This window comes from Silurus aristotelis, assembly GCF_946808225.1.
Source record: "Silurus aristotelis genome assembly, chromosome: 6".
Lineage (NCBI taxonomy): Eukaryota > Metazoa > Chordata > Actinopteri > Siluriformes > Siluridae > Silurus > Silurus aristotelis.
In genome coordinates, this window is record NC_139579.1 from 27,452,196 (window position 1) to 27,479,650 (window position 27,455).

Below are 27,455 nucleotides of genomic sequence, written 5' to 3' on the forward strand. Positions count from 1 at the left end.
GGCACCGTTTGCAATTTTGTAATTACTTTGTTGAGGTGTGATGTAATAGGTGCGTAAATGCAGATCTTTTCATGCAACCTGTGGTCCCAAGCCACAGTACTCAGTGACTGTTGATATTAATTACATTCAGAATCAATCCTCCAAGTTCTTGAGTTGCTCTTGAGTTGAGCCACTGTGACACCACTAACAGCAAATGATTGCTTGGGAAATGAGCAAGAATTAAACAAATAACGTATTTTTTGGACTATAAGCCGCTACTTTTTTCCCCAGGTTTTGAACCCCGTGGCTTAAACAACGAAGCGGCTTATTATATACTTATTATAATATATTATTATATTACCGCTGTAGCACTTTGAGTCTGGGTTGAGGAAATGCTCGCTAACTCCAGTTGCAACAGAAATCATATAAGCACAGACAGGTTTCCAAAACTCGTGCTTTTTGATTTTTCTTGGCAACAGCGTTACAGGTTAGTCAAAGAAACTTAGAAATGAGAATCAGAAAATAATAAGGACGTAATCCTCGGTCTTGCACACATGCAGAAATAACAGAAAAATGCAGCGGCAGGCTATTCCCAAAATGCCGCTCTGCTCTTAAAGGAGCCACAACATATTTCACCCGTTACACCGTGTAACAGACACTGTCTTTCCTTAAAGCCTGTGTAAAGTCCATTGGTTTTAGTGTAGACACCTGCGGCTTATTTATGTTTAAAATAAAAATCTTTGTCAAATTCAGTCTGGCTGCTTATATATGGGTGCGTTTAAAAACCCAGAAATTACGGTAGATAAAAAACTTAATATGTGATACAATTTCCTTTAATTCTTTAAATAATTCCTTCAGTCCTTGAGGCTGTGTTGCCCATTCAGTGTTGATGAGTATATTATAAACCCACACGTGTAAAATATTATATTAAACATTTAAATCCTATTCATAATTTCCCCTTTGCATAAAAGAACACTATAAAAAAATAAAAAAAAATGATAAATCTGCAAATGATATCCCAGGAAGTTTCAGGAGAGCATTTGTTTTATTTTTGCTTGGAAAGACAAATATAAACTTCCTAATTTGCCATTTCGAGCCCATTTTGTTGACTCAGAAGATAAAATCCTGCTAATTTTCCTAGAAAAGTTGGTGAGAAGTGAGAACATAGCTTGTCCATTTACCAGCCAGGTATTAGGAGGCATGATCAAAGCAGAGAACCCACAGGGATGCAGAGAGAAATACGAAACTTCACACAAACAGGAACCCAGGGTTCTACTCGCAACTGATCTCAGTTTGTGATTTGGGATCCACTGTTCCACCCTCCCCACCTAATTATTTGATGAATGAAGTGCAAACAACAAGAATGCTGAAAATATCAAGAGCAATCACAGAGGTAAGATCAGATTAGTCTGATCACACACACACACACACACACACACACACACACACACACACACACACACACACACACACACACATATATATATTTGTGTTTTGTCCTTCGGTCCAATGAGTATGTCTGGCCTAATAGAAAAGTAAACAGCAATAAAGAGCAGTAATTCAAAGGGCAACTCAATAAAAGCCCTGAAACCCCTCTCTCTCTCTCTCTCTCTCTCTCTCTCTCTCTCTCTCTCTCTCTCTCTCTCTCTCTCTCTCTCAAAAAGCTTTTCTTTCATTCTTTTTATGCACTGTGGCCATGGAAGTACATTTTCTTAACCAATCAGGTGCTAATAGTGTTGCAAAAAGCCAATCAATTAGTCAATCAATTAATCAATCAATCGAAAAAAGTCAATTAATTTGCAAATCATAAAGACAATTGTATAAATACATTCAGTACTTCGAAAGTTGAAATCCTGTTACCCCTGACCAAGCATCTGTAGTATTCATAGATCAATTTGACGATGCATTGATTTTCTTAAATCATGGCTACTGTATGACTTGCATCACTAAAACTACAGTTTGTAATTTGTTTGATAATTGAATGGAAGTGTGCTTAAATCTTTTTTTTTTTTTTTGGTTGTAGAAATCTGATTATTCAAACCTGTGTCAGTAATTAAAACATAGATACATGCATGTGGGTTTTAAGCAGAATTAGAAACTGAAAATACTAAAACATCTTGAGTGATACAGCTCACAGCCAAAGCAATTAACAGCTCCAGCGAGTCTCGAAATCTGATTTTTTTTTTAATGGTTTCTTAATTAATAATAATGGTTCTTCATTACCAAAGCTTCTTAACTGTATTGCTCATATAGTCAGATTATACACACATACATACATATTATATATATATATATATATATATATATATATATATATATATATATATATATATATATATATATATATATATATATATATATACATACACACAGTACAGACCAAAAGTTTATATATATATTATATATACAGTACAGACCAAAAGTTTGGACACACCTTCTCATTCAAAGAGTTTTCCTAATTTTCATGACTATGAAAATTGTAGATTCACACTGAAGGCATCAAAACTATGAATTAACACATGTGGAATTATATATGGAATTATATACATAACAAAAAAGTGAACTGAAAATATGTCATATTGTAGGTTCTTCAAAGTAGGCATTAAGAGAATGCCAAGAGTGTGCAAAGCAGTAATCTAAGCAAAAGGTGGCTACTTTGAAGACCCTACAATATGACATATTTTCAGTTGTTTCACACTTTTTTATGTATATAATTCCACATGTGTTAATTCATAGTTTTGATGCCTTCAGTGTGACTCTACAATTTTCATAGTCATGAAAATAAAGAAAACTCTTTGAATGAGGTGTGTCTTTTATATATATATATATATATATATATATATATATAAATTGTATAATCTGACTATATGAGCAATACAGTTTAGAAGCTTTGCATATATATATACAGTGAGGAAAATAAGTATTTGAACACCCTGCTACTTTGCAAGTTCTCCCACTTAGAAATCATGGAGGGGTCTGAAATTGTCATCGTAGGTGCATGTCCACTGTGAGAGACAAAATCTAAATAAAAAAAAATCCAGAAATCACAATATATGATTTTTAAACTATTTATTTGTATGATACAGCTGCAAATAAGTATTTGAACACCTGAGAAAGTCAATGTTAATATTTGGTACAGTAGCCTTTGTTTGCAATTACAGAGGTCAAACGTTTCCTGTAGTTTTTCACCAAGTTTGCACACACTGCAGGAGGGATTTTGGCCCACTCCTCCACACAGATCTTCTCTAGATCAGTCAGGTTTCTGGCCTGTCGCTGAGAAACACGGAGTTTGAGCTCCCTCCAAAGATTTTCTATTGGGTTTAGGTCTGGAGACTGGCTAGGCCACGCCAGAACCTTGATATGCTTCTTACAGAGCCACTCCTTGGTTATCCTGGCTGTGTGCTTCGGGTCATTGTCATGTTGGAAGACCCAGCCTCGACCCATCTTCAATGCTCTAAATGAGGGAAGGAGGTTGTTCCCCAAAATCTCGCAATACATGGCCCCGGTCATCCTCTCCTTAATACAGTGCAGTCGCCCTGTCCCATGTGCAGAAAAACACCCCAAATCATGATGCTACCACCCCCATGCTTTACAGTAGGGATGGTGTTCTTGGTATAGTACTCATCAATCTTCTTCCTCCAAACACGTTTAGTGGAATTATGACCCAAAAATTCTATTTTGGTCTCATCTGACCACATGACTTTCTCCCATGACTCCTCTGGATCATCCAAATGGTCATTGGCAAACTTAAGACGTGCCTGGACATGTGCTGGTTTAAGCAGGGGAACCTCCCGTGCCATGCATGATTTCAAACCATGACGTCTTCGTGTATTACCAACAGTAACCTTGGAAACGGTGGTCCCAGCTCCTTTCAGGTCATTGACCAGCTCCTCCTGTGTAGTTCTGGGCTGATTTCTCACCTTACTGAGGATCATTGAGACCCCACGAGGTGAGATCTTGCATGGAGCCCCAGTCCGAGCGAGATTGACAGTCATGTTTAGCTTCTTCCATTTTCTAATGATTGCTCCAACAGTGGACCTTATTTCACCAAGCTGCTTGGCAATTTCCCCGTAGCCCTTTCCAGCCTTGTGGATGTGTACAATTTTGTCTCTAGTGTCTTTGGACAGCTCTTTGGTCTTGGCCATGTTAGTAGATGGATTCTTACTGATTGTATGGGGTGGACAGGTGTCTTTATGCAGCTAACGACCTCAAACAGGTGCATCTAATTTAGGATAATAAATGTAGTGGAGGTGGACATTTTAAAGGCAGACTAACAGGTCTTTGAGGGTCAGAATTCTAGCTGATAGACAGGTGTTCAAATACTTATTTGCAGCTGTATCATACAAATAAATAGTTTAAAAATCATACATTGTGATTTCTGGATTTTTTTTTTTTTAGATTATGTCTCTCACAGTGGACATGCACCTACGATGACAATTTCAGACCCCTCCATGATTTCTAAATGGGAGAACTTGCAAAATAGCAGGGTGTTCAAATACTTATTTTCCTCACTGTACACTTTCTTTCGGCTTCTCCCATTAGGGGTCGCCACAGCGGATCATCCGCATGTTTGATTTGGCACATGTTTTTACGCTGGATGCCCTTCCCAACGCAACCCTCCCTATTTATCCGGGCTTGGGACCGGCGCTAAGAGTGGCTGGGGTTGGTTCTTTGACCGGTGATCGAACCTGGGCTGCAGCGGTGAGAGCGCCGTATCCTAACCACTAGACCACCAGGGAACATACATACATACATATACATACATACATACATACATACATACATACATATATACATACATAAATGTATGTATGTATGTATGTATGTATGTACATATGTATGTATATATGTATGTATGTATATACATACATATACATATATATATATATATATATATATATATATATATATATATATATATATATATATATATATATATATATATATAAATTGTATAATATGACTATATGAGCAAATATTACTTTTACTATTTAGGGAACGGGAGATGGAGTTATAAAATCTGTGATGACAGTTTTAAAAGTAGACAAAATTCAAATGAGTATTCTTTATTTATTTATGCTGCAAGATAGCTGAAGAGTTCAGAGGTTAATTACATTTAGCACATGATTTTGGAACAAACTGAGGGGCTTTAACATGGACACTGTAAAAAGTTGTTAATTCATTTATATTATAATGCTAAAATTAACAGAAATGGAAAAGAGATGGAAATTAAATATTGCATTTAGAAAAGTGAATAAGAGGAAGAAAAAATAAATGAAAAATATGGAATAGGAAGAGAAAGACAAGGGAAAGGTAAAGAGAGGAAAATGCAAAGAAACAGGATAACGATTGAAAAATGAAGTGAGCGGAAGGATTACGGGAATTAAAAGAGAAATATTAAAGAAACAAACAGAAAATGATATACCAATGAAAAGGAAAGGGGAAGGTGAAAATGAAGTGATGAGAAGTAGAAGGTAATGTGAAAGTCAAAGACAAAATAGGAAAGAAGAAAAATAAATGTAAAAAGGAAAGAAAAAGAGAAACGAGAAGTAAAAGTAATGAAGAGGGAAAGGGAACTTAAAGAAAAAAGTGAAAGAGAAATGTATGGAGCAGAAAAGGGGACAACGACAGAAAAGAAAGGGAAAGGGACAGTGAAAATGAAGAATTCATTAAAAATGACAAAGTTAAAGAAGCTAATGGAAAGAAAATCAAAAAAGAAGGAAAGGCAAAGAATAAGGAAGGAAAATAAATTAGGAAAATTCTTTTGCAAAATATAATAATCTTTTATAATTTATTGTCATTCTTTCTTGAAAATAAATAAATAAATAAATAAATAAATAAATAAATAAATAAATAAATAAAAACATTGCATCTGTTAATCTCCTAAAAGGCCTGACAGAGCTGAGGCTCCCTAGTAAACAACAAAAAAGATTACATTTACTGTATTCCTACCAGCTGAGAGTTATAATAGGTTTAAGAGGTTTATAATAAAAAGCCCTGGGAATGAATAGAATGAATATTCCAAGCTTGGGGGTCCCTTACGAGGGAAATATCAAGGTCCGTGACGTCGGAGTGACGTGGGGCTGCCTTCCCGTGGGCTCACCACCTGCAGGAGGGACCGTAAGGGACGGTGCTGTGAGGATTGGGCAGCAGTCGAAGGCGGGGGCCTGCTTAGACTGCTGCCCCCGCGACCCGAATTACGGATAAGCGGAAGAAAATGAATGAATGAATGAATGAATGAAAAGGATGAAAAGGATGAATGAATATTCCAAGCTTAAGCCACTGTCCATCGTGAAAATGCTGCACTGAATTCGAATCGATTTGCTGACCTTTCCTTCTAATGCAATAGACAGCAGAGATCAGAAAGAGAGAGAGCTTGGAAATCACATCAGCTCCGCTAAGCTCTAAAAGCTCGTCGGAAGCAAACGCCACGACAGCAAGTCCAAGTCGAAGCGCTTCATCCCGTAAATGTAAATCATCTGGAAGTGTACAGGTTAGGAGAAAGTCTTTGACTGTTTCTATTTTTTTCAGAGAGCAGAGAGTATGTTTTTCTTTTCAAATGCCAAATGAACGTCAAATGCCAAAGTAAGGCCTGAGGTAAATCCCAGGCTCGGAGACATATTTGTGGAATAAGAAAGAACAAATCAAGGCTGAGGTTGGAACTGCAGTGAGCCTGTGACCTGCATTGGAAATTGCTGGGTTAAAATATAGTTGTGTGTATGTTCATATATGTGTGCAAGAGAATGATCTTAAAGCAACACTTTTATCAACACAAATACGTAAAAAAATACACCCATACAACATGTACAACTGCTTTAGTAAGATAATAATACTTTATATTACTTCTCTCAATAGCAAGTAACTGCACATTTCAGAAATATGTATTTATGTACACTTGCCTAATACATCATTTTTTACTCATTGGTTTAAAAAAAAAAAATCGATTCAAATTAAATAAAAAATGTAAAATAATAAAAAAAAAATAATAAAAAATTCTTACACATTTAAAAAATTCTAAAAAACTCTTTTTAGCTACATGTCAACATTTTCTCAAATTAACTATATTGACTAATACTATAAACACTAACTGGTTAATGCAAGTGCTAATTACTTGCTTTATTTATTATAGGAAAAAAATGTAAATAAAAATTAATAGAGGATATTTTGATCAAAAAGAACCACTTAAAGAAATGTGACTATTTATTATTAATATAATTTTTTTTATCATTCTAATTATTATATGTATTTAATTATTAAAGATCTCAAGAAGAAGTGTATGATGTCTTTGTCTTTCCCCCTTCATTTTTATTTTTACTTTTAATGAATCATATCCACTGATACATGCCACTTTGAAATTACAACACTGTTATATTCAGACTGTATAGTAGATAAATGAAAAAGGTTCATTTTAATAAAAAAAAATAATTCATTTGAACCACTGTGTTAAATAATTGCAGTCAATATCATCATTACTAGAATATTCCAGTATAACATAAAAAAAGTGCATTCCTGACGTGGATTTATGGATGTGTGGTGCTTTTTGGATGTGAATTATTGAGAAAGGAGGTAACGCTCATGACTATTCCAGTCATAAACTCTTTATTGTCCTCGACTGGCTATTTCACAAACAAGGAAGGCTGTTTGGATTACAAAAATGTCACAGCTGCCACATCCTCTGAGAATCCAGAATTTCCAGGCGACAGTCACGCCCACTTCCCCTGCCATTTAGTGATTTATCTCACCTGTAGCTCATTTCGGTCGCAAATCCCTTTTGTATGGACCAGATTGATTAATATACAAAAATAAATGGTTATTTATTTAGCATTTCAATCAACTAGCGCTACTACAGAATTCTTAGATAACAGGTTACACCGTTTATCAGACAACCTGTCACAGCATAAATACTGACAAATTCCTATGGGAAGCAAATTAAACGTCAAAACAAAGGCCAAGGGAAGGTTAAAATTTCACTGAACACACATGTAGCTCCGGTCGGTTTAATCACCATTCCGTATTAATGCGCTGCCTTATAAACGGCTATGACCATAGCAACCTATACCCGCAGGTGCATTCAGAGTGAGACAGTTATTGTATACATTTCCTAATGATCTTGCTTGGCTACACAGATGATTTTGCGTGTCATAAATAAATAATGAAATATGGCAATTTTAATTAATTGAACCGAGGCACAAGAAGAATTTTATGAAGATAAACTTTCTTTCGGCCACAGCGGATCATCCGCATGTTTGATTTGGCACATGTTTTTACGCTGGATGACCTTCCTAACGCAACCCTCCCCATTTATCCGGGCTTGGGACCGGCACTAAGAGTGGCTGGGGTCGGTTCCCTGACCGGAGATCGAACCCGGGCCGCAGCGGTGAGAGCGCCGCATCCTAACCACTAAACCACCAGGGGACCATAAAAAGATAAAAATAAGCAATAGCACAAAAAAACAGCACAAGGTGTTAACTCCAACAGCTTCATTATCAGTACAGAGATGTGGGCCAGATATACACAATCTGTCTTAAATATATCATTATCATGGTACTACTACGGTAGTCCTGAGAGGCCATGCATTCTACTATTTTTTTTTCTTTCCTGCTTTCTCATGATCTCGAAATAACAAAAGTTGTTTTCTCAGCTGTGTCAGCTGTGTATTCAGGATAAGAGCATGTTCTAGAGGCAGATTCCTAGATAATAACAGTCCACGTGCCCGCACCAGCGCTCATCCTGCCTTTTAATGCATGTTGCAGAGGCAAGTCACCACCCAATAGCACACCTTTACATATGTAAGGGATCATCTGTATAATAACATCATTTACATGAACTCATTGCTGTAAGTAGTTTCTGTATATCATTAGGCCATCATTGTAGTGCTATATAAATACATCCCATTTATGCCTTCTACAGAATGAGAATAAGGTCAGTTCAAATCACACTGTGCAATGTGGATCTATTTAGACTGTATGATGATACCTGTTAAATCATAGGCTATGATGCAAGTTAGTAGAAAAGAATAAAAAATCATCAGCATGTGCTATTTAATATAAAATGTCATCAGCATGAGCTAGACATCAAAAAAACAAATAGAACAAGATGAATAACAAAAAGGACTGTGTTTGTACAGGTGCCTCATTTCCTCCACTATTTGCTGCCATGCAGTAACCTTCTCAAAGCAGTTATGGTCAAAGCCTGTGGATATACCGTTAAGCAAGATCTCTGCTGCCACATACATCTTATTGCCTCCATGGTATTTACTGTAAATGAGCAATGTCAATGTGATAAATATGTCATTTCCTGTCGCATTTTTATTGGCTAGTCAGTAGATATAGGTAATGTCAGCAAATACACTGAGATGATCATCCAACAGTTTTCGGTCACATGACAATAGCCATCTTTGATCCACAGTATGGCCTAGGATCCTATTTAATCTTACCCATGTTGCTTCATGTTGGTCATCTTTCATCAGCGACAGGTTAAAAACGTACAAAATACACTGGGAGATATGTGTTAGAAAGGTCATTCTCAAAACAGTCTAAATGAAGGAACATAGTGTGCCACAGTTTGCTTCATAACATAGTCAAACTAATAAGCAAATATTGATTTTGCAGCCCAAGTTTCTCTAACTCAATCTCAAGTCTACTTTTCTCATTCTAGCCTATACTACTAGGTGTACACTACTATCTTTTCTGTTTATCAATATTCTGTGCTTTTTCTCTTTGCTTTGCTCTTTTGCCCTTTTGACTCCTCACTGTGCTTTTGCTCTTTTGCCCTTTTTAGTCATGCACTTTGACTATGTTTTTTTTTTTTTTTCTGGACTTTTTAAGCCTTTTATTTTTGGATGTTTTACCTTGCTTTTATCCTGGATATGTGCCTGTAGTTTATATTTAACCTACAAGCCTCTCTGCTATTCTCTGTATGGCTGTGTGTGAGCCATTTATCAGTGCAAATAAAGACGCTTTAAAACTTTCACTCGTCTGACATTTTCTGAAGCGCACAGGTTGGTATCTTAAATATAAAAATCCATTGCTTATATTTTTGATAAAGGGAAGCTCAAATCCTCAGAAATTCTATCCTTACAGATTCAGCACTCATGATATAAGCTGTTATACATTGTGCATGTGTCTGTCTGTCTGTCTGTCTGTCTGTCTGTCTGTCTGTCTGTCTGTATAATATGAAATTAAGTAACAGGTAATAGATCAATAGAACGTCGACATTTTAATTAGCAAAGCTACACTATATACACTCCCCTTATATTTCAGTTTCACAATTCATCAGCATTTATTGAGTAGTGTATTGCTTTTAGATTGGGTCTGTCTTAATGATTAATCTTTCACTGTATTTTGTCTATATACATACATACATACATACATACATATAATATGTATGTATGTATGTATGTATGTATTTATGTATGTATGTGTGTGTGTAATTAATATACACACACACACACACACACACACACACACACACACACACACACACACACACACACACAGTGTAAGATATAAGATATAAATGTCTTTTATAGACAAAATATAGACAAAAAAATCACAAGTAAATGGTGTACCTGGTGCCTGGTACACCATAAGACAAATTCAGACACAGCTCCAATATTATTTGGATTCACAAGAGAGTTATAAATTAAAAACCTAAAAGTATTAAATTGGATTAAAGAAATGTGAATCAATACTCTATCTATCTATCTATCTATCTATCTATCTATCTATCTATCTATCTATCTATCTATCTATCTATCTATCTATCTATCTATCTATCTATCTATCTATCTATCTATCTATCTATCTATCACTGGATCTATTAATAGAGACTGGATTGGAATCTGACGTGCTTATTTGACTAGAATAGCAGTTATTTGAGTGATGATTGAAAGCTATTTGAGCTATGAATAATAGTTATTTCAGCTATAAATAAAAGTTATGGGTTATAAATACCAGAGGGTTTTAGTTGTCAATAGTAGTCATTTGATTTATGATTGTGTTATATTTTCACACTTCCACAAATTGTAGCAAAAAAAAAAAAATAATCTAAAACTAGCTGTGGGCTGAAAGCCTGGATGAATCTGTTATTAAGACTGCAGATCAGAGTGATGGCTACATTCTGGAAGAGCCCAAACTAAGCAGATTTGGAAGGGATTAACACACTTGTTGCAGCTCACACAGCGACCTATGATTAAATGAGGATCGGCCACTGTGGCGGTGTTCCCAGCAAGTTATAAAACCCAGCTTCTGGAGCTAAGGCATGGTGCCAGGGAGCCAATATCTTGCACTGTGGAACTTTTGAGAGAAGAGAATTACCTGAAAGGCATTCAATTAAATTTTGCTCTCTGATTCTGTAGGTCTGTCTCGGATTTGTCGATCCAATATTCACTTGTGAAGCTGTGAAAATCTACAGAAATGCAGTTCATTTGCTTGTAATAGATCAAACATATTTGTCTTTATGTAGGTAAAATTGGTTGCTTCAGACATGTCAAGGCTGAAGTTTCTACTTTGTGTTTCTGAACATTAGTCTCTTTGGTAAATGCATTTGACATTCTTATGCATTTGATATTCCCTGTGAAACAATCATAGGTACATCGATTACTTAATTAGCTAGATGTTACCGTTGACGGTTTGACATGATCGGGGTTTACGATGTTCTTTAAAGCTCATCACAAGCAACTGGTATGTTATATCAAGCCTGCTCAGGAACTGGCTTTTTTTTTTTTTTTTTTTTTTTACAGGATTATATCATGGCTTTACACCTCAACAATGATGGAACTATAATGAATGGATATTCGGTGCCCCCCAAATGAGGATGGGTTCTCTTTTAATTCTGGTTCCTCTCAAGGTTTCTTCTTCATACCATCTCAGGGAGTTTTTCTTTGCCAGAGTGGCCACTGGCTTCCTCATTAGGGATAATCTTACAATTATAAGGAACAAACTTACAGGCACTAAACTTATACATACTAACTTTATAAAACTTTCTTTTGGCTTCACCCGTTAGGGGTCGCCACAGCGGATCATCCATATTCATGATCCCCATGTTTGATTTGGCACATGTTTTTACGCAACTAACGCAACCCTCCCCATTTATCCGGGCTTGGGACTGGCACAAAGAGTGGCTGGGGTTGGTTCCCTGACCGGGGCTCGAACCTGGGCCGCAGCGGTGAGAGCGCCGCATCCTAACCACTAGACCACCGGGGAACCGTTATACATTCTAACTTTATAACCTATTTATATCTGTAAAGCTGCTTCGAGGCAATGTCCATTGTTAAAAATGCTCTACAAATACAAAGTGAATTAAATTAAATATAAATGCAGGATAGAGTGGATCTTTTAGCACAGCCAATAGTCTACTTTTGGAAAAATATTGTTTTTCCCAATTCATTAGTTGTACCTTCATATTGAAAGTTTGACTTATTAAGTATTTACTTCTATAAAGCTATTGAATATTTTATGTTAACTTGTGCTCAAGTTCTAGTGTGTTCTCCAGTGGCTCTGACAATGTTACTGACTCTAATATGTAAAAAGAATCTAATTTTTTAAATATTTTAAAGCAATTACTCTTGCTCTGCAGTGGTAAAATCTGTGCCTCCACTACTGACAAGCCAATCGCAGCATTATCAATATCTACATCATTTTCAAGCGATGCATAAAAGCACAATTATCACAATCCCATCCACATGTGTGTGTGTTGAAGAAATCATAAAATGCAGTGTGAAAAGATTTATTATAAAGAACTGTAAATTCTTACAATTTACAATTACAGTCTTGAAACCTGCATCAGCGATTTTTTGAGAATCTGCAAAACATTTTCTGCCGTTTTTTTTTCTTCTTTTTTTGGTATTATTGTGCTTGGGATTCTCCAAGTAAAATCACACAAACTTTTGTTGTGTTTTGTTTTTTGGTTCTAAAGCTGATTTGTTATATAGTACAGTTTTTATAATGTTTGATAATGTTTAAGATGCAGTCACACTACACTTTTTTCCCCGCTGACTTTACATACATACATGCAGAAAATATAACCTCAATTAAAAGAGGCTTTATCTTTTACTGCAATTAAAAATTGCTCAAATTTGGTAACTTGCCAATTCATATAACATGAACAAAGAAAAACACAGCATGGCGTGACCTCTTCAGAAAATGCAGGATAGAGGAAGCAGGGATTAGTGTTGCACCAGTAAACAAATACACAGTAGACACCTGACCTAAATATTTGTATGTGCTTTTGAAACATCAGATTCCACAATAAGTCCCCATTTGCTGTTTTGTAACCCTTCACTCTTCTGTGAAGATATTCCACTATATTTTGTATGTATGTATGTATGTATGTAGCATGAGGAGGCCTGTGGTGCAGTGAGCATTTAAATTCATCCCAAAATGCTGGGGTTTGGGTCTCCCAGCTCACATTGATTGCATCCTATACAATTGTGTACATCCACAGTTTGGGGCCAATCCACAGTTTGGGGCAGAAGCATATATGGCTGGAAAATATTGTCTCCATAGAGTGTGTGCATGTTGATGTAGATTTCTCTTTAGCTGAAAGGGTCTAAATCATTTGAACTCTTTGTCACTCAGCTTTGAAATACAATATTAATAGCAATAGTTGCTATGTAATTACAGTAATTTGTGACTAAAATAAGATGTATAGAAATGTAACTAATGTTATTATTATATTCTTCCATTGTAACAAGAACATTAACTTTTCACTCAAAAAAATGATGGCTTGATAGGGTTAAGATTTACATCAAGTGGCCCATAGTAGAAATTGCCAAGCACCTTCCCCCCAGACACTGGTGCTCACATCCTGCCTGTGGAGAGCCAAAAGATGCTGATACTGAGCTGTGGCACTTCATCAAAGCTCAGGTTTATCAGACACAGGAGAAAGAGAAGGGGGGACCGGCAGGAGGTTGTCTCAGGGACGATGTGTAGTTCAGCTCCACTGGCAAGAGAGACTCCAATCAGCATGAGTTTTCTGCACGCCATGCGTTCCCTGTCATAAGTGTGCACAAGGACTAAAAGTGAAAAACGAGATCCCTGCCTATTCTCCAGCTCAGCATGCGCCTGTTGCTTTATAAGTTTGCGGTCTGTTTTCCATAGAGCGAGTGTTGACTTAAGGATCAGCAAAGCGGAAAGGAGATGATGGACAGCAGAGTTATTTAATGATTTGAGAGGAAAATCGAGAAGTTAACGTGTAGCTACATCTCCACAAGAGGAAAGCTGCTCCCCTAGTGTGTGTGTGTGTGTGTGTGTGTGTGTGTGTGTGTGTGTGTGTGTGTGTGTGTGTGTGTATATATATATATATATATATATATATATATATATATATATATATATATATATATAAAATGCTTTTAATAAATTTACTGCAACAGCTCCTGAAACGTTTGCCCATAGCACTGTTTTGCTTTTTAATTTGTCAGTAGGTGTTGATTCATTTTCTCTAACAGCACAGCAAAAACAGCAGTTCCAACAGTGAGATTTATAAGTGTGTATATTATGAATCTGAATTTCCTAATTTGTTGATAAGAATTGAATAATTGATAAGAATTAAATATCTTTACGTAGGCTGGTGTGATGAGGGCGTGAATGCTTTATGATGAACAAATAAACGTGTTTTTTTTAGCACTTTCACCACGTTGTAACTATAAAGAGAAAAAAAGTATTTATTTTTTCCCCCAGTCAAAAAAAAAAATGTTAGTGTACAGGTGAATGAAGGAAACATTTTATGGTTGTACTAATATTGAAAAAAAAAAAAAGAAAAAAAAAAAATCAGTCAGCAGTAATTCTGTTTCTTTTCAAAACACCCTGTTATTGATTTTTTTTTTTTTTTTTTTTTTTTTTTTTTTTTAATACAGTCTGTATTTTCATATTTCATTTTGTTACTTGTTCATTTTTACATGACAGAAAGTGGTTGAGGTTGTAGTTTGGATTACTAACATTCTATTTCTGTTCTCACCTGAATAACAAACCAGAGGTCGTTTTAGGTGTTTTCACACTGTACACTGCTTGCTGACGCCTAAATTCGAGTGCAAGTGCTCCAGCCCTCTTTTCCCGCAACTTGATTTTCCCTCAATGCGCACTAAATGAAGAACACAATGCCACTAATGTTAATTATTTATTTAGTGCAATTACGTGCAGCTGAGTGAGACGCATGTGGCACATGTTGCAATTCGTTAGATGTAAAAACCAAAAGTTTTGAGACAAATGGTGCAAACTGGTACTGTTCTGACCACGTCTGTAATTTCATAATGGACGGCAAGTTAAAACAAAGAGCAAACGTGAAATTCCCGGACACATTACAGAAGTAGCAGGAACGCTTGGAGCGCTGTATTGCTGTGCATGGGGACTTTCCTTTAAACAGAGCAAATCTGGAAACTTTCTGATGCCACCTCGTACAAGAAAAGGCAGTTGATTGCAAGTAATTCACGATACACGAGTTGTTGAAACTAATGAAAATCATGTCTAAAACACGTGCACAGATTACTTTACTCCCTGAACAAGTTCACACCTGAGTTTGTCTACATTCACAAGAATCGCTGCACAGTTCCAGTCCATTTTCGACAGAAACTCTCAGGGATGGGAGCAGTTCACAAGCAAGCGCTTACATTTTGAATTTTGCATGTGAACATGCACTGTTTTAGACTAAACTGCTAGTGTCAAAGCCCTTAAAGATACATGGTTACTTTAATTATTATTTTATTTTTAACCAAAATGAATAATGTTTTTAATATGCTATACCGCACATTCTAGCAGAACTTTTTGCACAAGTCAGTGTTAAAAAGATTATCTCCTACAGGGTAAAAATCAGGCTTTTTTTTTTTTTTTACAGTCCTGTTTACAGACTGTCTGTAACCCAACTGCACAATCTAGCCGCTCCTCTGCCTATAAGCTGAAGATATCCAGCTAAAATCTGGAGCCTCACATCATTTATGACAAATAGCTTTCTCACTGTCAGCTTGACAGTGGTGTTTTCTTTTCTATTACTGTTTATCATTGACTTCCAGTGTGATGAACTGCAAAGCAGGGTGCCTTATTTGTCACATCACTCTTTATAAGTGACACAGAGACTCGAGGCGCTGGATTTGATTTATCAGACGACGGCGGCGGCGAGAAACAGGGTGAATCGGATGATTGTGCAGGGACTGTGGTGATGAATCCACTAATCAGTTAAGGCTTGGTACACAACTGCAGAGCCTGAGTATCCATAGACAACTATACATTTACTGCGATATTACGATGCACACATAATAACTCATTTAGCATGAACGATCACGAAACCATCTAGCAGCCAGAGACAGGCACGTTGGACAAGCGCCGTTTGAGACTTCACAGATGATGAGATGGCTGGCGAAGAATATGGAGAAGTAAATAGTATTGAAATGCGCTGACAGACTCCTAAAACAAATACAGAAATTAATAAATTGATGTAGTCATATTTATAAAGTATTTGTTAAAATTAGATTACAATAAATTAACATTTAAAACTTTCTGTTTCTCTTTTTTGACTATTCCTATTCCTACTGTTCCTATTAGATGACTATATTCAATCCAATTTAATTTATTTTGTATAGCACTTTAAGCAATAGTCCCAAAACAGTTTTAAAAAAAGTATACATTTTAAATTCATAAATCCAATCATTTTAATCCCTAATAATCAGGTCAGAGGTCATAGTGGTGAGGGGAAACTCCCTGAGGTGATCTGAGGAACCAGACTCAAAAGAAAACCCATCCACCTCTGGATATTCATTAATTATAGTTTTATGATTTTTGAGACTGTCAACTGGTCGCTGATGAAGCCCTAAATACAAACTGTAGTCCAAAGCCATTGTAGCAAACTTCATATTATTTGGGGGAGTGGTAGGTAGAAGGTTTGGGGTTCAAGCCCTGGTATCGCCAAGCTGCCACTCTTGGCTAACTGAGCAAGGTTCTTCACCTTCTGTGCTACAGGGGCGCCGTCTCACGTCTGACCTTCCGCTCTGACCCCAGCTTCCAAGCAAGCTGGAATATGCAAAGAAGGAATTTCACTAAGCTGTAATGTATATGTGACAAATAAAGGCTATTCCATTCTATTCTATTCTATTCTATTATTAAAATCCAAGTCCATCTTCATGCTTCTTAATTGGAGCCCTCCATAGCAGTCACATGTATCTTGAGGCTACTCATCCATCCTCAGGGGCAGCGAGTGGTTTATAAAGAGTATTCCATCCAGAATAAGGGCACCAGGAAGTAAAAAGCTGGTCTAGAGAGCAAGATTTCAGCTTTCTTTTTTTTCGCACTGGAGTCAAAATTAAATTAAGCATCTCGGTTGCGAACACATGGACATTCTAAAAAAGCCTAGAGAATATCTTGCATGGACAGTGTACTATTGCCGTTGGCAAAAAAAAAAAGGCAAATAAAAGGCTGTCAATAGCTTCACTTGAAAATGACAGCAATAAAATCTGAAATAAGACTGATGATCCTTTCAACACACTTACTGTAGCACTGCTTATACAGCTCTGTAGTTCACAGTTATACTATGCATATAGAAATGATTCATAACCTTTCTGATTAATAATATCACTGTTTTAAATCGTATTCTTCTCAAAAGTCCCTGAGGGAAATCGAGCTGCGCCAAACAACGCTTTGGGAACGCTTCAGCTTGTCCACGCTCTGAATCACGTGTTTAATCCATCGAATAGAAAGGCGCGACATCACTGGTGGGGTGACGTCATGACCAGGAAGCAAAAAGCACACGCAGTGGAGACACGGTTAGCTTCTGTTTGATCAGGAAGCGCTCTGTGTGTCTGTTCAGCAGGTAGGCATGGTAAGAAAAAAAAGGAGAGCTTTTGGAGGTGGTGACTCGTGCTGTCGCCAAGCTAGATATTACTTGGCCAGATGAAAAACAAACACAGCGTCTGTTGAGCAAAGTTGGACAAGCGCTTTTTTTCCCCAGACATGTATGTGGCAGCAGGGGCGGGTCGAGCACCGGTTTGTGAATGGAGGGCGAGGCCGGGAGCAGGTAGACACGGGAATGCCTCACCTGAAGGGAATTCTGATTTATGAGTGTTTTCTCTCTTGCAGTGATCCGATGGAGCATTTAAGGCTGAGCGTGAGGATGTGTGGGGGTGTGTGTGCCGGAGAACGTGTGACTGAGGCACTGAGCACAGAGTAAAAATATAAAATAAAGGAATTTTGTTGATTCTGAAACTGTCCTGTCATGGCGTTCCTTTCCTCGACCCATACGCTCTCCCACAATGCACACTGAGATGTCCAGGTCCTGAAGCCCATACTCGGCCCGCCTCTTCAGTCTCAGTATCTCCTTATATGCTAATGTGGTAGGACTGAATGAGTGTGGTTATGGGACAATGCCCGAGGTTGAAGAGATCTCTCCCCGAGTGATCCATCATCCCTCAAGGCCCCGGGCACTGCCCACTAAGCCCCTTCGGACTTTCTTGACCTTGGTGAGCAAGGCTTACATGCCGGCGGGTCAAGCCGCTGGCTGCCTGCACACTATGACTGTGCTACAGGCGTATTAGGCTGACCTGCTTCGGGAGTTGGATGAGGGAGCTAGTACGAGCACTGACGATGTCCGAGAGTTTTGTCGTGCTACAGACCTAGCTCTAAGGGCTACTAAAGAAAGGTTTCAGGAGGTGAAAAAGCAGTCGGCGGCAGCCCCAGCAGCGTGCACCTCAGTATACGGTGTGACTTCAGTGCAAATAAAGACATCTAAGCAGGCTGATTTATCTTTAACATCATCAAATTTATAAAGCATTTCAAGATCACAATAAACCAAATAGAAGATTGTTAAAACCTATTTAAAGCTAGTTGGACTCCTTTTCAAATCGGCCTTACTGAAATTTTGGCTCAATGCCAACAGTGTACATGCAAACAGCACATTTGTCTTTGCAAGTGGTTTCTATTAAAAGCATAAATGCAATTGCCTACTGTATTTCACCTAAATAAAACAAAACTAGGACAAATGTTTGTAGACACTTGACCATAAGATTGGTATGTGCTTTTAGAAAATACCATTCCACATTCAGTCCCTATTTGCTGTTATAATAACCTTCACTCTTCTGGGAAGATGTATTATAAGATTTTGGAGTGTGCTTGTGTAGATTTGTGCTAATTTAGCTATAAGAGCATTTGTAAAGTCAGGTTCTGATTCTAATTCATCCCAAATGTATTTAATAGGACTAAGGTCAAAGCAAGATCTTTCTCAAGATCTTTCACTCTACATCATGTAAACCACATTTTGTTGTAGCTGGCTTTGGGCACAGGAACACTCTTATGCTGGTTTGAGTCTCCTACTTCAAGTGAAGGGAAAATTTAATGATACCACATTTGAGAACCTCCTATACAATTGTGTGCCTCCAATTTTGTAGTAATAGTTTGGGAAAGAACCATATATGTTGCAAAAGGTCAGGTGCCCCTGACATGTCCTTATTGTGTGTATTCGCCTTCAAAGGGGGTTCTGATGGGAGGATTTTACTTGCGTTGAGTTTTTTTGCTGAGAATCCAGAAAAGCAAGTTGTAGCAACGGGTTAAAAACCCAGATACAAGTTTTTAAACAGCAACAACGTCTGAGAAGAAGCGTCTTAAGCGACTTATTCACACGTCACTTGTTGTGGCAGTCTGGCAGGTGGTATGAGGTTTACTGCCATTCGTGTGCTGCTAAAAGCACCACTGCTTTTACCCCGGGGTGTCAGGTAATCCAAATGATTCATCTCTTCATGTACAAGTCAAGCATGTTGTCTGTCTCTCCTCCCTTTCCTTCACACATCTCTATGCCTTAGACAACAGTCGCAACTCATGCATACCTCAAACAGGAACAGGGCCATGCCAGATGTTCTTATTTACATAGGCTGACTCGAAGTCCCTGTGTTTAAACAAAGTGTAAGGTTCACCTATTTGCATACTAATCTGTTGGATGCCAACACTGTTAATAAGAAAATCATGGCAGGGATGGAATTTTATCCTAAAAATCACACATGTATCATCAGAGATAGCTTTAGATAGTTATGGGAACCAAGCAAGGCAAACGAAAAACACTGCATATACCGTAAATGTCTATTGATTGTAATTAGCAGCATATAAGAAAACCATTTTCCTTCCCAAACTAGTCTGATGCATTTTCGCCAACTTGAATTGCAAGACCAAAGTGGCCACATTATCTGAGGAGCGAGAAACCGGGAAGCAGGTCCACATGTGGAGAAATGTCCATCCCCTGTGCAAACAGTGCAGAAATTTATTTAAATTCATTTTTATTTGTGTAGCGCTTTTAACAATGCACATTATATAAAAAATAAAGTGGTTATAAAGTTGTATAATAAAAAGTATACATTTATTGCCCATAGGTTTGTTCCTTATAATTGTTTCTCCCTGATGAGTAAACCAGTGGTGACTGTGGAAAGGAAAAGCTCTTTGAGATGGTATGAGAAAGAAACCTTAAGAGGAACTGGACTCGAAAGGGAACCTGTCCTCATGTGGGTGGCAATGATTGTCCATTCATTACAGTTCCATCATTGTAAGGTATACAGTTTAGTGATAGGTGCCTAAATGCAGAATTGTTTATGCAACCTGTGGTCCTGAGCCATTGTAGTAGACCATTGCAGTCCAAATCCATCCACAAAAAAAAAAAACAAATACCATGAAACAAACATGAAGAAAACCCTGAATCTGAGCATGACTAATCTAAAATAACTAGAAACTGTGAAATGCAACAAACAAAAGACAAAGAGTGCAATGAACTGAGTATACATACACATGTTAATTATTGTGAAATGTGAATCAGGTGCAAAAACAAACACGTCCCTTGATTCAGTGGCTTGTGGGAAATGCTGTCTCTTGGATTAATCCTGATACAAGCAAACAAAAAAGAAATGAAATAAAATGTAAAAAGGTAATTTAAGAGTGTCTCGCATATCACGAACATAAATATCCAAGTTTCCAAAAACAGAAATTTGGCATTTTGTGATTGTTTCAGGTTTGAACCAGGGTTACAAGCATATGAACACTGTGTAAATAAGTGAGAGCATGTGGCAAAAGACCTACCGTAATTTCCGGACTATAAAGCGCACCCTTATATAAGCCGCACCCACTGAATTTGACAAATATTTATTTTTTTAACATAAATAAGCCGCACCTGTCTATAAGCCGCTACACTAATGTACTTTACACAGGCTTTAACGAAAGACACGTTACACACGGTGTAACGGGTGAAATATGTTGCGCTTCTATTAGGAGCATAGCGGTATTTTGGGAAAAGACCGGCACTGCATACTTCCGGTATTACTGCGCGTGTGGAGACTGAGGATTATGTCCTTTTTATTTTCTGATGCTCATTTTTAAGTTTCTTTGACTAACCCTTAATGCTGTTGCAAAGAAAAATAAAAAAGCACGAGTTTTGGAAACCTGTCTGTGCTTATATGATTTCTGTTGTAACTGGAGTTAGCGAGCTCTCACTTCACCCAGACTCAACGCGTTACAACGGCTTGTATCTAAACAGTAGCCGACCAAGTAAGTCATTGTTCGCTGTCTTCCTCCTTCCTTTCACAACTACAGTGGTACCTTGACCTACGAGTGCATTAATGTACGAGTTTTTCGAGGTACGAGCGGTCACTCGATCGATTTTTTTGCTTTGTTACGCGAGCAAAAAATTGAGGTACGAGCTCGAGAACATTAAAATTTTTACTTTTTCTTCTTTGTTTAAGTTTTGGGATACCTAGTGTACAGGAGTGATAGCAAAAAACGAGTTTTCCCTCCGCCTCCGCTTATCGCCTCTACCCCCTTACACACACACACACACACACACCCCCACTGGCGATTTCGTTAGCTCAAATAGTCTCATCTCCAAGGAAATTACACTGAATAAAACCTTATTATATCTTTACACACTCTATCTATTATGTTTTTATACAAGATTTGTTATATAGAAATGTATTTTCCAATTGAATAACATGAAACATAAAAACGGGGTGTCATTTTGAGGGTTGGAACGGATTAATGCCATTTTAAGTATTTTCAATATGGAAAACTGATTTGATGTGCGAGCAAATTGAGATTCGAGCTCGTCCACGGAACGAATTAAACTCGTAGGTCAAGGTACCACTGTATTTCTCTCGGGTGAGGTGCGTTTTTTCGTTCGGAAATTTCATTGGTCTAATGTTATGGGGTTCAGTTTTTTGGCTTAAAGTTTGTGAAACTGGGAAAAGCCCAGGAAAAATCCATAAATAAGCCGCTTCGTTGTTTAAGCCGTGGGGTTCAAAACGTGGAAAAAAGTAGCGGCTTATAGTCCGAAATATACGGTATATAGCTTACTTACACAAATGTTAGATCAGTTATATAGAAAACAAGAATGGGCTGAGACTGTGCTATTTGGGGTTACATGATGGCATGGCATCAAGTCAAGAAGCTTTTATAGTTGACACAGTGAAATAAGACAAAATTTCTCCAGAAGCCTGGTGCTACATAAAAATAACAGAGCTACATCACACAACATAGAGCTACATACAGAACCCTGGTTAAAACAACATAACCATTTAAAAAAGGCTGTGGCTGACCTAGTATTTTGGTTTGGGTTCCTGATAGCTGTTTGTATGTTTATGGCATGGAATAGCCATAATGCACATTTTACTGCATATCATCGTGTGTAGTGTCATGTATGTGACTAACATTCGATTTGTGGAAAAGTATAAACAACAAAACATAAAAAAAAAAAATCTAAAATCTGAACACAACCTCATTAAATCCGTTATTATTATTATAAAACAAATAAAGAATCTGGCACAACCGAGGTTCTCCCTACCAAAAGTCTGTAACTGGGTAAAGAAGTCATTAGTCACAGAAGCAAGAAAAGGAGCCTAATGACATATAATCCTAATTATGTCCATTTCAGTTCCAGATTTTACTGCAAGGCGTAAATTCGCAAAACTTTTATAAACAATACAGTACAGTAAATATTCTGCTGTTATTTCTATGCCTGTATTTTGACCTCTCCAGGTTTAAACTCTTCAATAAACCCTGATCAGTATTTTGACGGACCCACAATCCTAGTTTTTTTTCTTATATAGCTATTAGAATGACTAGATTGCTGGGCACTGCATTATATTTAGAATTTTTTCTCTGGATATGTTTCGTTTTTTGAAATCTTAAAATGCTATTTCTATGGTGATACATTGTTAAAGTAGAGATACATTTCCTTTTCTCTCCATTTCAAATGTCTGGCTGATGCAAGCTATTGCACTCACCTTTATTTTTTTAACCCTACAAAAACGTACGGTAAAAAGCTGTTGCCGAGCTTAAAACGGCACTACTAAGAGCCGTGTGGAGACTGGGATCGCTTTCTTCCTCGGCAAGTTTAGCTTAGATTGATATCACCGCACACATGGCAGACTCAGGCAGGAGGTGTAGCTTTCAACTGTTCCAAAAGGTTGAACTCAAAGTGAACACAACGGCAGACTCTCTGTCATGTCTGAGCCCGAATTCACTGACAAATCAGTCGGAGGCAGAAGAACAGAACCAAAAGTACCATTTTCCCTGTAAAGCTTCTGGTTGTGTAGCTTTGGGAAACAGGAACGATGCTGATGGAGAAACAGACCTTTGGTAGAAAAAAAATGTCTGTGTAAACATTAAAGATGAAACAGCTGTTGATGCTATTATATTTCTCCTAGTTTATGTTTTTTGTATTTTATATTATTATATATTTATAATGTTTTATATTTTTTGCTACATTGTATTCTGTAAATTTTGCTTCGATTCGATTTCTATTTTATTTGTAATGCCAAAAACAGCATTTTCCTCCATGTTGTAGTGTGTCTGGTTTTACTGTATATGTAAGTAATAAAATGTTCATTTGAGATGATATTTCTGTTTGTTTATAGTCTCTTTTTTCTGGAGATGTTTTTTGCATCTTAAAGCTAAACAGCTAAAGCTGAAACTGTATCTTTTCATGGGACAATACTTTAAAAATAAAACTTTGAGATATTTTAGAGGAGTCAATGTGCAGCTTGTCTTCTGAAAATAACTTAACATACGGCCATTATTGTAAAAATAACTGGCAACAAAAGTGAGTACACCCTAAGTGAACATGTCAAAACTGTGTCCAAAGTGTAAATAATTTGTGTGATCATCATTGTTATCTAACACTGCCTTAATCCTCCTGGGCATGGAATTCACCAGAGCGGCACAGGTTGTTGCTGGGATCCTTTTCCACTCCTCCATAATGACATCACAAATCTGCTGGATGTTAAACACATGGTGCTTCTCCACCTTTCGCTTGAGGATGCGCCACAGGTGCAGAATAGGGCTCAGGTCAGGAGACCTGGCCACTCCATTACCTTTAGCTTCCTCAGCAAGGCAGTTGTCATCTTGACGGTGTATTCAGGGTTGTTATGTTGTAAAACTGCAGTTCGGTTTAGTTTCTGAAGGCAGCCAGAGACCATGATACTACCATCATTCTTGGTGATCCTCACCAGGGCGTGGCCACACATGCTGGTCACCATCTGAGCCAAACAAGTTTATCTTAGGCTCATTAGACCACATGACATGGTTCCAGTTTTTCATTCTCTTGGACAGGTTGTCTTCAGCAAACTCTTGGCAGGCTTTTCTTGTCCCTTGAGAAAATATACTGAAATGGTTGCTGAAATATGAGGGGTGTACTTACTTTTGGTACATTTTCACACATAAATACGGGGCAAATAAGAAATAAAAAAAATAATAAAACTGGGACAACATGAAACGTGAACCAAAAGCACAAAACAGCTTGATAATCGCTAACCTGAACAAGTCACTCCACAAAGACTAAAGAGAAACAAAGGGATCTTTACACACAAATGAATCAAAGGCTGAATCAAAGTAGCTGAGAACAAAGGGACTCTTGAGGGAAATGACAACTGAAAAAACAGGAGAGGAAACAAAAACAAAAACCAAAAAAAAGGCCTGAATCTTAACATATGCTAAAGTGATTAAAGCTTTAGTGGTCTGAACTGGCACACACTTTAAGCGAGCATGTGCACTGCGCTGTTGTAAAGTAAGTAAGAGGGGGATCCCAGTCAAGCGTACAGTATATTTGTGTAATACCACCCCAATCCAAATAAGTTGGAACAAATAAACAAAGCAGTAAACAACAACAAAAAAAAAGCAATAATTTGCAAATCTACTCTACTCTTATTGCATACTCCACATTCCATATTTTTTAACTGTTGCCAATTAACCTAAAAACTTTTTATTCCCTTAATTTTATTTATATATTTATATATTTATATATATATTTATATATATATATATATATATATATATATATATATATATATATATATATATATATATATATATATATACACACACATACACACACAGTGAGGAAAATAAGTATTTGAACACCCTGCTATTTTGCAAGTTCTCCCACTTAGAAATCATGGAGGGGTCTGAAATTGTCATCGTAGGTGCATGTCCACTGTAAGAGACATAATCTAAAAAAAAAAAATCCAGAAATCACAATGTATGATTTTTTAACTATTTATTTGTATGATACAGCTGCAAATAAGTATTTGAACACCTGAGAAAGTCAATGTTAATATTTGGTACAGAAGACTTTGTTTGCAATAACAGAGGTCAAACGTTTCCTGTAGTTTTTCACCAGGTTTGCACACACTGCAGGAGGGATTTTGGCCCACTCCTCCACACAGATCTTCTCTAGATCAGTCAGGTTTCTGGCCTGTCGCTGAGAAACACGGAGTTTGAGCTCCCTCCAAAGATTCTCTATTGGGTTTAGGTCTGGAGACTGGCTAGGCCACGCCAGAACCTTGATATGCTTCTTACAGAGCCACTCCTTGGTTATCCTGGCTGTGTGCTTCGGGTCATTGTCATGTTGGAAGACCCAGCATCGACCCATCTTCAATGCTCTAACTGAGGGAAGGAGGTTGTTCCCCAAAATCTCGCAATACATGGCCCCGGTCATCCTCTCCTTAATACAGTGCAGTCGCCCTGTCCCATGTGCAGAAAAACACCCCCAAAGCATGATGTTACCACCCCCATGCTTCACAGTAGGAATGGTGTTCTTGGGATGGTACTCATCCTTCTTCTTCCTCCAAATACATTTAGTGGAATTATGACCCAAAAGTTATATTTTGGTCTCATCTGACCACATGACTTTCTCCCATGACTCCTCTGGATCATCCAAATGGTCATTGGCAAACTTAAGACCTGCCTGGACATGTGCTGGTTTAAGCAGGGGAACCTTCCGTGCCATGCATGATTTCAAACCATGACGTCTTAGTGTATTACCAACAGTAACCTTGGAAACGGTGGTCCAGGCTCTTTTCAGGTCATTGACCAGCTCCTCCCGTGTAGTTCTGGGCTGATTTCTCACCTTCCTTAGGATCATTGAAACCCCACGAGGTGGGATCTTGCATGGAGCCCCAGTCCGAGGGAGATTGACAGTCATGTTTAGCTTCTTCCATTTTCTAATGATTGCTCCAACAGTGGACCTTTTTTCACCAAGCTGCTTGGCAATTTCCCCGTAGCCCTTTCCAGCCTTGTGGAGGTGTACAATTTTGTCTCTAGTGTCTTTGGACAGCTCTTTGGTCTTAGCCATGTTAGTAGTTGGATTCTTACTGATTGTATGGGGTGGACAGGTGTCTTTATGCAGTTAACAACCTCAAACAGGTGCATCTAATTTAGGATAATAAATGTAATGGAGGTGGACATTTTAAAGGCAGACTAACAGGTCTTTGAGGGTCAGAATTCTAGCTGATAGACAGGTGTTCAAATACTTATTTGCAGCTGTATCATACAAATAAATAGTTTAAAAATCATATATTGTGATTTCTGGATTTTTTTTTTAGATTGTCTCTCACAGTGGACATGCACCTACGATGACAATTTCAGACCCCTCCATGACTTCTAAGTGGGAGAACTTGCAAAATAGCAGGGTGTTCAAATTCCTTATTTTCCTCACTGTATATACCCCTTTTTATAGCCCTTAAATTCAAAATTCTCATTCTTTCCTTCAAATGGTACATTTCCTCACTATAAACTTTGTTTTCTTTGTTCTATTATGAATAAAATAAGAGTTTATAAGATTTGCAAATCATTGCATTTTTGTTTGAATTTACACACAGTGTCTTTGTGTAACTTTTTTGGAATTGGGGTTGTACACTTTTATGCTATTTAACAAACTTTCTTATTAACTTCACAGTAAATATGCAAAATCTGCTACACATACCAACTACCTGTTTCTGATTCATGTTTGAGGTTTTACCAGACTTTTTCCTTACACAAGACTCACACTAAATCACTGTTTATAATCATGTGATCAAGCGAATTAACTGCAGTGAGGATACAATCTGGAATCAACCCAAACAGAAAAAGTGAATCAAACATGGTGTGTGTTCGGAAATGTTCTGCAATGACAAACAAATAAGCTATTAATTTAAAAAAATTTTTTTTTTTTAAAAATTAACTAATATTTTCTTTAATGATCTGGTAATA

At 37.4% G+C, this 27,455-nt stretch overlaps 1 protein-coding gene and 1 long non-coding RNA gene across 4 annotated transcripts in view; both read right to left on the bottom strand.

Annotated features, from left to right (window-relative positions):
* The window catches only part of alk (ALK receptor tyrosine kinase), a 479,320-nt gene that overhangs the window by 358,135 nt on the left and 93,730 nt on the right, over nt 1-27,455 (bottom strand). The window lies entirely within an intron of this gene.
* Nucleotides 21,419-22,079, bottom strand: LOC310727972. The gene is made up of 2 exons (XR_014534146.1): nt 21,857-22,079; nt 21,419-21,584 (listed from the first exon to the last, which is right to left on the bottom strand). It is a non-coding gene; the product is annotated as an uncharacterized lncRNA (long non-coding RNA).